Source organism: Argiope bruennichi, chromosome 3, assembly GCF_947563725.1.
Source record: "Argiope bruennichi chromosome 3, qqArgBrue1.1, whole genome shotgun sequence".
Classification (NCBI taxonomy): Eukaryota; Metazoa; Arthropoda; class Arachnida; order Araneae; family Araneidae; genus Argiope; species Argiope bruennichi.
This window is the reverse complement of record NC_079153.1, coordinates 98754179-98767635: the sequence shown is the minus strand read 5'-3', so window position 1 is coordinate 98767635 and position 13457 is coordinate 98754179. Positions and strand designations below refer to the sequence as shown.

At 28.7% G+C, this 13457-nt stretch overlaps 1 long non-coding RNA gene across 1 annotated transcript in view; it reads left to right on the top strand.

The window, feature by feature from the left end:
• The window catches only part of LOC129963860 (uncharacterized), a 67418-nt gene that overhangs the window by 42651 nt on the left and 11310 nt on the right, over positions 1-13457 (top strand). The window contains exons 3-4 of the long non-coding RNA XR_008784036.1: positions 3176-3302; positions 12456-12583. This is a non-coding gene — a long non-coding RNA (uncharacterized LOC129963860). The remainder of the gene's footprint in view (positions 1-3175; positions 3303-12455; positions 12584-13457) is intronic.

Below are 13457 nucleotides of genomic sequence, written 5' to 3'. Positions count from 1 at the left end.
AAGTTAAAATAAAGGTGGATAAAAATTTAAATAATACTATTTGTAAGTATTAGAAATCGAAAAAAAATTAAATATTAATTGAAATGTCAATGTAATCAGCATTTCTAGTAGCATTCAAACATTTTTAATTAAAAATTATATCCCTAAATAACATTATAACTACATTTATCTATGAAAAAATGCATGTTTTAATATGCACTGGAAATGGATGAATATCGAAATTCTCCATTATCTTTTTACAATGAGTTAAATTTAGTTTTTTTCCAATAATAATAATCTTTTTAAGGAAAAATTAAAAATCAATGCATACATGTCGAAAGAAAAAATTATCATAATTTATTTATTCCAGACATATTATTTATAAACTTTATCTGCGTGTGATATATTTTATATGCTCGAAGTCATAAAGCAAGAAAAGGTAACACAAACTAAGTTTTCAGATTGATAAATGGATAATCTTTTAAGCAGTAAGTTCAGTAAATTTTTGTTTTAATTTCCTGAATGTATTGAAGAATCTAAAAATAAAAAAAATGCTTTAAAATAAATTAATACAAGCATTTTTTTTTCAGAATAATTTTATTTCTTTTAAAACCCTGGAGATTTCCTGTTCATTTTGTTTAGTTATTGGATTGCGAATCTTAATTAATTTGGCATAAGTAATTTTGTAAAAAAAGATTTTCCTTTGTTCAGAAACAAATGAACTTTTAAAGTTTTTTTAAAACTTCTTTGCTTCCTGTCCATAAAAAAATAAGGCATGAAAAAACATTTAATTAAATAGAAAACGCAATTTATTATATTTTAAAGATTTTTTACTAATCTTGAGAAATTCGTGCAGAAAAAGAATTAGTTCACAATAAGTTGCTTACAAATAGAAAAAGAAAAGAATTTTTTTATAATGTGCATTCTATCTCGATTTAGACCTAATATTTTTCCAGTAAAGTCATGTCAAATGATATCGCAAAACCAGAAACCATTTTCGATAGTGCGACTAACTCAAATGAGGATTTATAAATATGTTTAAAAATAATAAATGTTTAATAATAGAAAAGTTATTCCTTATTTCAAACAAAACATTTTAGATATATAATTGATTACACAAAAGGTAAACTTATTTATTCGAAGTCATTGTTAATATGTTATTTTTTAAACAGAAAATTTCTTACATTGAAAAAAAAATCTTTTGAGGGCAAAGATTGTATCTTCAAAAATTGATATTAGTTGCATAAATAGCTCATTTCCCTGATACAGAGCAAATAATCTGTACCATTATAAATGTCATTTCATTGATAGCTCAAAACTGTTTATAATCAAGCCATACCTTTCTTATGTGATAAACAAACTTCCTTAGAAATACAGGATGCTGCAAAAAAACTCGGACAAAGTTCTGCATCATAGAATAGAAGCTAACTAATTTCTTTTCGATTTGTGCGTTCTGTTCTTTTTGTGTACCACTTTAATTATAAAATATTTTATAATTTATCTTAGTTTACTTAGTACTTCTTAACGTTTTTATCATGTCAAGCAAAAGGTTTTCCTTTTAGAGTTGTTTAAGTAAGAAGAACGGCAATATGAAATTGTTTGTTTGCTTAATGTTTCTTGACAATTACTGTCTGATGCAATCTGCTATTTCAAAGAGCTTCCCACTGATGGTCGTCTTTCAGGAAGTGGACGAAAATGTATGGTGAACACATGCAATAATCGTAAGGCCATCAAAAAGCGACTCCAACGAATTCCGAGGGTTTCCAAGAGAATTATCGCTCATGAAAGGGTAATAAGTGACCGATCAGTACGGCGAATGCCAAAAGCAGAGCTTGGACTGAAGTCTTAGAAGTTTAAAAAAATCAGCTTCTTACTGAAGAAAACAAACTCGTGCGGCTCCAAAGATGCCGAAAACTTATGAGACGAGTGGCAAGTAAGTACTGAGAGAGATTCCCCTTCATTGAAAAGAAGCCTTTTACCTTCCAAAAAACTTATAACTCCCAGAACGGTTGGATTTGATCTGTAGACACTCCAAGCACTTCGGCAATTGTTGAATATCGCCAACATCCAAAGTCGATCAAAGTTGGGATGGATTTGGCGCCAGCAGCAAAACAACTCTGGTTTTTGTGTATGAGGGCGTTAAAATAAATCAAAAAATGTACCAGCAAGACATTTTAGAAGTTGTACTTCCGAGGGCTGAAAAGCACTCCAGCAATGTAAACTGGAAGTTTCAGTAAGACTCTGCAACAGATCACAACACTAAAAAGACACAAGAGTGGTGCAAGGCGCATTTTCCGAATGTGATATCAGCCGGAGAATGACCACCTTAGTCGCTGGATATCATTCCTATGTATTACAATGTATGGCCCATTTTGGAGCTTAGGACTTGCATTAAACCACATAAAAGTTTGAGCTCTCTTAAGAAATCGCTTCGGCGGGAATGGGATGGATTAAAGACTGAAGAATTGAGGCCCATTGCTGAACATTTCAATAAACGTTTGCGCCACTATATTGCTGTAAAAGGTGGGATTTTGAAGGTCAATATATTTATTAGTAATAATCTATCATATTATGATTTGTTAGATTTTGTTAAGTATTTATTTTTAGTAAAGTTATATTAAAAATGGTTTGTCCGGGCTTTTTTGCAGAATCCTGTAATATGTATTTTCAGATGTGTTTATAATTTCTTAATTTAATGCTGTTGAAATTATCATTACTATTGTTAATTCTATATTTAATTTTAAAATAATCTAAACTTAATAAAAAAAGGAAATAAAATTAACTTCTTTAAATCTTATTTTACCCAATTTTTTAATAATATAAAAATACTTTTATTTTATCAATAATTAGAATATAATTTAAACTGCTTCCATATGTTATTGTAAAGATATTGTTTTTGTTTTATATATCTATTTACTGTTAAAAATTAGCATATAAAATACTGAGTAATATTTTTTTTTTCATTTTTTGTTTACTATTAGTTATCATTAAATGGTATTTAGAAGCAATTTCTGATATTAGAAATTATTTTTATTTAGGATGGCCCCCACCCTTTTAATTAATAGCTTTTATGCTGCGCTTAGTTTATGTTAATTTCTTTGCATGAGTTTAAATAAGATATTGTTTTGAATGGTGATCAGTGAATGTATGCATGTAATGTGGTGGAGTGTAGCGCAATAATTCAACAGTTGGTCAGGGTGCTTCCAGAGTCTCCGCAGTGGCTGCTGGCAAGAGGGAGATTCGAAGAGACGATACGGCTAGTCCGCACCATAGCTTCCAACAACAACAGAGATCTCACGCCGGATTTCATTGTTGCCACAAAGGTGAATACAATTTTTTTTATTATAAAATATTAACTATTATTAACTATTTTTATTATAAAATATTAACTATTATTAACTATTTTTATTATAAAATATTAACTATTATTAACTATTTTTATTATAAAATATTAACTACTATTTATTAACTAATGATAAAAATCACTACCAGAATTTCTGAATTAATTTGAAGTGTTTATAGCATAAAAATATATAATGTTACAGAAACCGTCTGGCAGATATTAAAAAAAAGCATTAAAATACTCAGCCTATTAGATATTAGAAAACGACAATTTATTCCAAAAGAGAATTAGAAAAACGGATAGCAGTAAAACACAAACTAAGACTACACAGACGTTTGCAGAAATTAATAGCATATGCGCTAAAAACAAATTTTTACCAAACAGTCTCAATCGCGCTCAGAGGGCAGCTAGAGAATTCTCTGCATGATCAATTCTTAAAAAGGATACGTGAAACTCGTAAAATGATAGCTTATTACCCACCTAGAATTCAAAGATACTTTCAGCTTTGACGGGTACTGTGTAAATCTTTGCGTAGAGTAAATGTCTTAAGTTGTTGCAAGTAAAATGGTGAGAAATGTGACTTGTGGCTCGAGACTTGTTTCCTAAGACAGAAATCAATATAATTCTTATTTCACTTTTGTTGCTTAATTTACCGGTAAAACGTCAAATAATTGTCAAGGCGTGAATCATTGACCTGTTATCTATTCAGCATAAATTAAAAATATTTATATTTTTTTTCTTAACTGCAATATTAACTGTGCGGGGAAACTTCATTACAAATTTATTAGAATCCGTATAGAGTGCTCCCTTTAAAGCTTATAATTCAGTCCCTACATTTCAAGCAAAATTATTGCTCTTTAGTGAGAGTTATACATTTCCAACCAAAAAAAAAATACGTTTTAGATGACAAATAATTATATTTTATATTATTTGATTAAATATATATACCACTGACAAAAATATAAATCTAAAATTCAATGCAAAATCTTGTTCTGACTTAGTGAAATAAAACAATGTTCGATTAGACACTTTAATAATTTAAATCAAAATTTCCCACTATTTTGACTAAAACTGACCAATATATGAAGCGTTGAATTCTATTATTTTCAGTAGATCAGTGGATTATACTTCGTTTGAAGTGACCTCTCACTGAATAACTTCTTTGAGACGACCACTAAAGTGTGTTGCAATTGTGTCTAAAATAGTGATATTCAATGCTCACATAGCTTTAGTCTTAAAAAGAGGTGCATTTTTTTTTTTCTTTTTTAAATATGGGATTAAGAATATTTTACTCTATATATTAGCAGGGCCAAAAGATTGAATAAATTTTAAGCTTAATTTCTTTTACTAAAATAAATAATAAAATGCACAGTTTAAACAATATCTTCGCCATTTTGCCTTGGATCGAAATTAAAAAGGTGGTCTTTTGCTAGCACTGATGTTACTTCAAAACGGGATAAATCACATTAACCCTTATTTGCCTGTGCTTCAGGAGTTCATGCACTATAAAGAATACTGAATAACGCCAGTGTTTATAAAGGTGATAGAGGGGCGAAATGAGAACTCAGAAGGCCGAGATAGCCTGGTTGGTAGAGCGTCGGATTCGCGTCCCTTAGGTTGCGAGTTCGAACCCGGCCGGCCGAAGGTGCCCCGCGTGCTTGGTGGCTGACGCGCGTTAACTCTGTCGTGGTCACAAGTCCTCCATGTCGAGAGTAATAGCACTGGGGGTACTGGATCAGGGGTGATCGTTCTCTGATTCAGGTCTAAATTACGATCTGTGGTTGAGTGAATGAAATGCGTGAATGAAGTCCACCCCGTAAAAAGGGTTGTGACGCGTGTGTAGCTAAGTCGTACTCTTGGCCCTAGATGGCGCTACTATTGAAACAAGAGGCGTTCCCCTTGAGGCTTAAATCGGCTGTCTTCGACAGCGGGCTTGTCCATGGCAAGTGTCATTAGAAACAAACAACAACAATGAGAATTCAGAGGATAGTAAAATTCTCTGTTTTACAAAAAATAAAAAATAATAATAATTAAAAATAAATTGAATGCCAAATCGAAAAATAGATTCCATGAAGTATATTTATGAAAAAATGTTAATTACAGTTCAATTCATATATTTCATAAATAAAAATGAAAAACAAGTTATATCCCCACTGTTTTGAGTAAAATAAATGCACATTTATTATTTTTTTTTTATGAGAGCTGAAATCATAAAATATGGATAAGCTTCAAGCTATTAAATTGTTACTAGCACTTCTGTTTCGAGATAATGTATCTGTTTTCCATACTTATGATAAGAAAATAATAAGTAAATAAAATAAAATAAAAGATAACTCGCTGATACAAATAAATATGATGAAATAACAAAAAAAAAAAAAAAAAAAAAAAGAGATCAGGATTTAAATGAAAACAAACCTAACCATCTTCCAAAGAAATCAATGATTCAAAGAGCCAAGATTTGAATGAAATTAAACTAATTAACATCGATAATTTTTATACAAAATAGTGGATTTTAATGCTATATACTTCATCTGATTAGAGCTCAAAATGACATTTGAATTGCAAAAATATTCCAACGATCTCAAAAGCTTCCGTGAAATAGTATTAATAAAATATAGACGCAACGATAAATGAAAGAAGAAAAATGAATCATAATTAACAGTATTCATTAAGAAATAGGATTTGTCACTTGATTGTGACAGTTATTTTATTTAGACACATAGTATATTCATTTCACCAACTTTTCTTAAAAGGCAATGATAATATGCAAGATTTATTAGAAAAATGTATTTCGATATCACTTCTGATAATTCTATTGCATATCTGACATTCTTTTAATAATTTAACTAAGAAAAAGTTATGTATCTAAAAATATTTGGATTTTAACCGAAAGTAGATATTTTATGCAAAACATTTCTTTCTTTCTTTATTTATTTTTTATAAAAAATAAAGCAATGTTTCATGAAAAATACCGCGCAGCATTCAGTATTAAATTGCTCAATAAAAAAAGTTCTTGCAAGAAATCTGCATCAAATTACAGTTTACTTACTTAAATGTCTAAATTCTGTCTAGTTCTTCTATTTTGTCATGGGAAAAACTACATCAAACCTAAATATATCCTGCCGAAATTAGAGATTTTCTACATGTTTTGGTTTCTAATTTCCACCAAAGCTGCTCTTATTGAGGAAAAAACTTGCTTTCCTGTATTTTTATAGAAGATTCGCTAGATAAAATATTCCAAAACTTAGGTAGAAAGAAAATTATCTATGCTAATTTTTTCTTTTATTTCTTAACTCTTTGATGATAACAGCCACTTTTTCTGTCGTTCTTTTTCAAAATAACGTAAAAGTGCGTGTGAAAGAAAACAAGTTTCGAAAGTCTAATCTTAGTTTTAATCTCTTTAACATCTTTTCAAAAATATCTAAAAAAATGGCGAGAAAAATTTTAGGTAATATTTTGCTTTGATTCTCTTTTATATTTTTTATTAGAATAAGATCAACAGTATCCTAATAGTAGCCACGACCTTTTATATCTTTAACAATGTTCAACAACTTACATAGTTTATGATTCCATGGATCCTTTGAAATCGGCAGTTACAGATATCTGACATGAACAATAATTTATGAAACTCAGAAATATTAGTTTTAAAAGGCTACTTGAAAGAAATATTAGTTTTCATATTTTAGAAATCCATGAAAATGAAAATGCTGAACTCATTTGTTTTATAATTAACTAAATCGCTGAATTCTCAAATATTCATGAAAGGATGTTTATTCTCAAAACAGTAAAACAACAAATAATTGGAAATAAAACACAAGATTGGAAATGTGTTTCATGAATGGTTTTAAATGGTTTCGGTCATTATTAAGAAAAAATAGTTTTCCTCGTGCAAAAATTTTTGTTAATAATCCTTTACAAAAATTCATATTTCTGTTCAATTTATAGATTATATCAATATATTTAATTCTTTTCTTTATTTATAAGTATAAACCTCCACCTAAATATAAATATTAATAAGTTTTAAGAAATTAATGATCCATTAAATTGCTAATTACTTCATTACAGTTCAAAGAATAATTTTTGAAATGCATTTGCTAGTGGAAAAGCAATTATCTAAAGTTTAATTAATTTAGTTTTTATTTTATCAGTTACAAAAATTACGACTTGAGTTAATTTGTTTCGATGTAAGCTTGCTGATTTCTTTATGGAAATTCATAATTCTCCCTTTTACATAACACATCTATCTGCAAAAAAGAAATGGATAAGCTTTTAAAATTAAAAGGTATAAAAAATAATGAATTATGTTTAAATACAAACTAATTTATGTAAAAATATTGTTCTTATGCTACACTACGCCTACGTGTATAAAAACAGTAATATTTAATTGAAAGACGTTAAATATAGTGATAAAGATGGAAATAATAAAATTATAAAAAATGCATAAAATGCTGCATTTATTGCGAAAGAATTTATTTGTTTTATATAAGAAATTAAGAACAATAGCTGAGATATAAAATATTTTAAAATTAACATTTAGATTTCTGTCAGAATATTAAAATTTACATATAACCGCTAATACGTATAAATCAGTTCAACAAAAAATAAATTTCAGTTGATTTGAATCTGTTGTCTGAAAGATTGTAACAAAATAATATTTTAATCTTAGTTCATTAATTTTTGTTTCATTTATAAAATAATTGCACACAAAAATGTTCTTAATTTAATTTTGCATTTTAAATGTATTTTCTCATAACCGAGAATGAATTCCTCAATCAAAGTAGTGAAAAATTTAATGAAATATATTTTGAGTATACTTTCTAAAAATCATTATTATTGAAAAAAGAAATGTTTACGGAAAGAAATTAGAAGTAATTAAATAATTTTCTTTCTTTTTTCAATATAAAGGGTAAGTGAAATTCGTTTTTCAGCACTAATATTCCCCAAAGTTATTGAGGACATGTTAAAATATTGATTTCCTTTAATTTAAATTCAAATTAGATTTAAGAATAACCTTTTTAAGAGATTACACATACCTCAATAAATAACAACGTGACAGTTTATTGCTTTAGGTCCTCTGCTAAGCGTTCTGATCGATGTTTTGCCTTTCTAATGATGATAATTTTGTTCATAATGCTTTTTTAATCATTCAAATGAATATGGATAAATTAGACTTATATGAAAATCTCCTATTCTGAAACTTTGTTTTGATGAAAATATAAATTATTTGAAGTTTTTACTAATGATTATATCCTAATTCATTATCAAAATTACATTTCAGGTACAGATAAAAATTATTTTTATGATAAAATTATACAATTTTACAATAATTCTAATGATACTGAACGCGATATAAACCACCTTATAAATAGTTTGATGCTAATTTCCAAATCATATTAAAGTAAAATAAATCCATAAATTAAAAAAGTATGTTCTTATGCTAGTTCCCACACTATTGTATTGCTGCAAATTCACTGCTCTTTAAAGTTGAAATAATTAATACCCATGTTACATGGGTTTTTCTCAGAAATTCAATCTTGTCAAACGTAATTTCATAAAATTATATATATATTTATATATATATAATATGCATTGTTTATCAAGAAACATTTCAGTTCATCTATGCTAAATAGTATATACCTTCATAAGATTTCATTATTTTTCACACGAATTCTATATTATGAATTAAAAATACTTCCAAGAATATCAAAAGAGTTCCAGAGAATATCAAAGTGTTTCAAATTTCGAGTATGCAAACATTTGCCGAGATATTATTTGCAAGATTCTATGAAGTAAAGATACCTCATGCATAAATCAAAAACCGCCAAAGTCAAAGGAAATCATCCACAGATTTGATAAATATGATCTATTTGCTTCCATAAATAGCCTGACATACCAAGAATTCAAAATGTTTTCTATCATCCACACCACCATCCTCTCCACCAACCTTTCAGGATCGCTTATGTCCATAAATATACTCATGGCTATTATAATCTCCGAGCTGAACCTAATAAAACCCGTCTTCTCACATCGTATAGTGCTCTTCAATCATGAACTCATTTTCAAGAAAAAGAGCGCCCGCCGCGTGGAGCCATCGACAAATAAGTACATTATCTTCATAAAAGGAAAGGAAAATAAGACAGTGGCTGCGACGAGTCATCTTCAATGCATAAAATATGCCACTCCAACGCGTCAAGGAGCTTTTCTGCTGGTTTGACGTCATGTCAGAATAATGAAGTCCACAGCACTGCTTGCCAACCGCTGAAGATTCGTCTTGACGTATTTGCTGCATAATAGAAGAGCGGGACTATTGGCAAAGAGATGGGCAATTAAGGGAGAGATGTTTTTGTGGTTGGATGATCTGAGGAATAACATGAAAGGGTTTGGAAATTTTATTTTTTTTTTTTGACTTAAAAGCGTCGGAATTTGAATTTCGATCCTTATCGTGTGCTCTGGATTTGAAAGAGAAATTTTGAGATATCTTAATAATTTTATGGTTTAAAAGAAATGCAGTTGGGTGTCATAAGGCGCATTTTTTGGAATGATGTAAGTTATCATTTAAAAAAAATCAAGTATAACAAGCATGCTATCTTTTAACGTTTTGATTCTTGTTACTTTCTCGTATGCTCTCTTCATAGAGAAAGAATCGTAATCGCCAAACAATACGAACTCAAAACTTTGATGACATATCCACTTTTCGGAGTTCTAAAAGCACATTTTTGGAAAATATCCATCTATCTGTGCCAAAGACAACATAAAAACGTTTTGAGCGAGATGGATGAAATCTGATTTACATTCTTTACATCAAATTTACAGATTTCTAACAAATTTGTGTAAAATTTGCTCAGACAAAGTCTATCTGGCTGTTCGAATGTAAGTTAACTACAAAGTGAAACAAATCAAGATAGATAATATTCGGTACACAGATTCAACACCAACATTGCAGATATCAAGCTTTGAGAGAAATCCAAAACTGGGTCAACCGTCTGTCGGTCTGTACATGCAGAAACCTGTAAATGCGATATTTCAAAGACGAAGTTATTTAAATATATCAAATTTGATATGAGATTTTGTGACTGCAAGAGTATTCTGTGTAATATTTTTATCGATTAATAACCACTCTCTACGTTGATTATAATTAAGCTAGCATATGACAAAAATTGAGTTTTCCTTGAGTATTGGTTGCTCAATTTTCCTGGAAGTTATCCAATATTGGCTTTCCAAAATTCTTCATTTTATGTCATTAATGTTAAACGTCCTTTTTGCAAGATTTGTTTCTTTTCAACAGTATGCGTAAGCATTGTTGTTTTTATTGAAATCGTCACGTTTTACGGAATATGAATCGCTGTTTCATAATTTAAAAAAAAATAAAAGAAAATATAAATATATATGTATATGGCAATCAATTACAAAATTTAAACAAATGGAATTACAGATATCAAACGATTACGATGCATTTAATTTTATTTAACATCAAATGATGATATAATAAAAAGCATTATGCAATAAAGTGAAAACATAGGAAAATATTTTGGTTAACTCTTTTTTTATATATAATTGTAAGAGAAAACATTTTTGTTTTTTAAATTATGTTTTAATTTAATTATGTCTAATTTTCGTTAATAGTCATTAGTTAGATATTTTTTTCAGTTTCTGTGACCTAGAGGGTGATGAGGGGGGTGGAGTGGGATTTGAATAGTGTGCATAGATATAAAAAGGAATAAAACGTGGAGACTAAAGTGGAGTTCGGGATGGTTATAATTAAAGTTCCACTTACAAATGGTCATAAAAGCTACTGGACCAAATGTTATGAAACTTGGTAATAATTTAAAGGTCATTATAATTTCTTTTCTTCTAAAAAAGTTCAAAAACTCATCATCAGGGGTGAAATGGCGCTATTTCAATATTGTTAAGTAAAATATGACATGCAGACACTAGTTTAAAATGTGTTTAATCATTTCTGAAATGTGTTACAAAGCATGTTCAATTTCTGATTATCTCATAATCACTGTTTATGGTGATAATCTAAAGCAATATGGTAGAACTGAAAGATGCGATACACCCACATGTGCGTAACAAACCTCCTGATATGCTAAGAGCTACCATTGACATTGCAATAATGCGATTTCACTTGCTTTCAGAAAATGGTGGATGTCACATTGAACATGCTTTGTAACACGCTTCAGAAACGATTAAACACATTTTAAACCGATGTCTTTATGTCCTATTTTGCTTTAAAATATTGCGTACAGAGCCATTTCTGCCCTGGTAGTAAATTTTTGAACTTTTTTGGCAGAAAAGAAATTCCCATGACTTCCTTTAAACTATTACCAAATTTGATAACATTTGGTCCAGTAGTTTTCCTTTTATGACCATTTGAAAATGGAACTTTAATTATAAACACCCTGTATAAAGATAAGGTATCGATACAATATATTAAGAAAATAGATGTTCTAAATAATTATTAAATCTTCAAATGTCAATCTTACAAAATGTTACAAATCATCATTTTCAGAAATCGAAATCGAAATTATATTTTCATTTCTATTAAGAGAAGATTTTAAGCAATTCGATTGAAATTAATTATGCTCAAAGGGTTAGATTCCTTACGGAGGCTAATTTTTCTTTTGCAATATGTTTCGAAACTCATTACATTTTCAAATAATATCCAGCCTTTTTAATAATACATTTTTGATAATTAAATAGATTAGTTATTATTATTTTAGTCTTAACATCAAATTCGAATATCATTTGATCTATTTGAAATACCTGGTTTTTAAATCAAGTACGTAATTAAAATCTATTTAAGTATCATTTGGGACCAGATGAAATTCCTAAGTAAAAATTTTGCTGACTACCAAATGCTAATGTTTAAACTCATTCCTGGAATTTCATTCATTTAGGTGTTTAATTCATCTCTTCTTTCTAAATTCAAAAATGCCTAATTTATGCAGAATGTTCCATAGATCTAAGTTTAAAAACTTTTTAGAATATTTATTGCACATGTCTATGTTTTATCTTAAACTTAACATAGTTTAATAACTGAAAAATAAGTTTTTGGAGCTTATATTAAAAAGTTTGATTGTTTGTTTTTCTTTTTCCATAAAACTAAAAATATTTTTCTTCATTGTTCCAGAGGAAATTTGTTTTGGAGAGAAGCTTACGAGAGCACAAAAATGAACCCAAAACACAGAAGGAAGCAACAAAAGAACTTTTCAGAGCTCAAGGACTTCGGAAAAGAACTATTGTGCTCATATTTAGCTGGTAAAAATTTGTTTCTTTTGATAAGAATTTTGGTTTATGGATTTTAACCTTCGTTTGATATTATAACTGTGTGCAAGAACTAAACTTTATTTTAATTTCACACAAATTTTTATCCATAGCATATTAGACAAGCGATATTATGATTAATCTGTTTAAGCTTATATAATTATAATTATTAGGTGATAAAAAATTAATCTAAACAATCACAGAGGATATCCACACAGATGCATTTGCAATTATTAGCGTCCTGATTTAAAATTTTTGTTTCATAAATTTTTTATATCCAAGCTAGATATCATTAAAATATTGTAAATGTATAATTAACTTCAATTGTTTATATTACAATTATTTTGTAAATTTATAATTTAAAAATTAAAATAAATGACTAGGAAGTATTAAATTTGCTGTTCATTATATGCTATATTATGAAAGACGAAAGATTTTTAAAAGCTTATAAGTCTGATCACAGAAGTCATCCTTATCTGATTCTGATTGATCTGATTCGCTATCTGATTTTACTCATTCTTCTTCGATAGATAATCATTTAATTAAAGCTTTTCTCACAGACAATTGTTGAAGTTTTGTCATTCCTTGATAATGTATCAAAGACCAATAAAAGCGAATGGTATACTCCAAGACCTCATATCATCACAACCAGAACTATTCTGTAAACCATAAGAATGTTCAGAATTCCGGATGTGATGTATAAAAGAGGACCTTAAAGACAACTGCTAATGGATTTAACTACCTCAAATTATGGGGGAAGTTTTCTTTTCCCATAATCTGTTTGAGTGCTGGGGTTTGAAACTCCTCTGTTCATCTTCTTCTGATTGAGTTATATTGAAAGCATCAAAAGTTGCTATATTGTTGTTGT